The 347-nt window shown below is 42.1% G+C and overlaps 1 protein-coding gene across 1 annotated transcript in view; it reads right to left on the bottom strand.

Annotated features, from left to right (window-relative positions):
* LOC108551619 (octopamine receptor beta-1R) overlaps nucleotides 1–347 on the bottom strand; it is a 125,042-nt gene that overhangs the window by 44,664 nt on the left and 80,031 nt on the right. The window lies entirely within an intron of this gene.

The raw sequence follows: 347 nt of genomic DNA, 5'->3' as shown, positions 1-347 counted from the left end.
CTCTCTTCATAGCCACCCCTCTGTCAGTTAAATAATCCCATAATAAATAAATCCCATAATAATCGAATAATCTAACCCATCTTATTAATATCAATACTATATTCTCCAATCCAATGAGGATTGGACTAATAGTTCAGAAGTACAGACTCTTCGAACCACTCTCTTCATAGCCACCCCTCTGTCAGTTAAACAGTCCCACAGCAGAGTAACCATTTGCACATCCAAAGTAATACTTCCCTTAAACAACTCGCAGCTTCCATGAATGCCACGGGATCCGTTCTCAAGACACTCAAAACTGGTACTTCTCACGTTTGCCCGATTCCCTGGAACCTGCAGCTACCCAGCCA

Source organism: Eufriesea mexicana, unplaced genomic scaffold, assembly GCF_001483705.2.
Source record: "Eufriesea mexicana isolate 0111107269 unplaced genomic scaffold, ASM148370v2 scaffold4787, whole genome shotgun sequence".
In the NCBI taxonomy this organism is placed as follows: Eukaryota; Metazoa; Arthropoda; class Insecta; order Hymenoptera; family Apidae; genus Eufriesea; species Eufriesea mexicana.
This window is presented reverse-complemented; position numbering and strand designations above follow the sequence as displayed.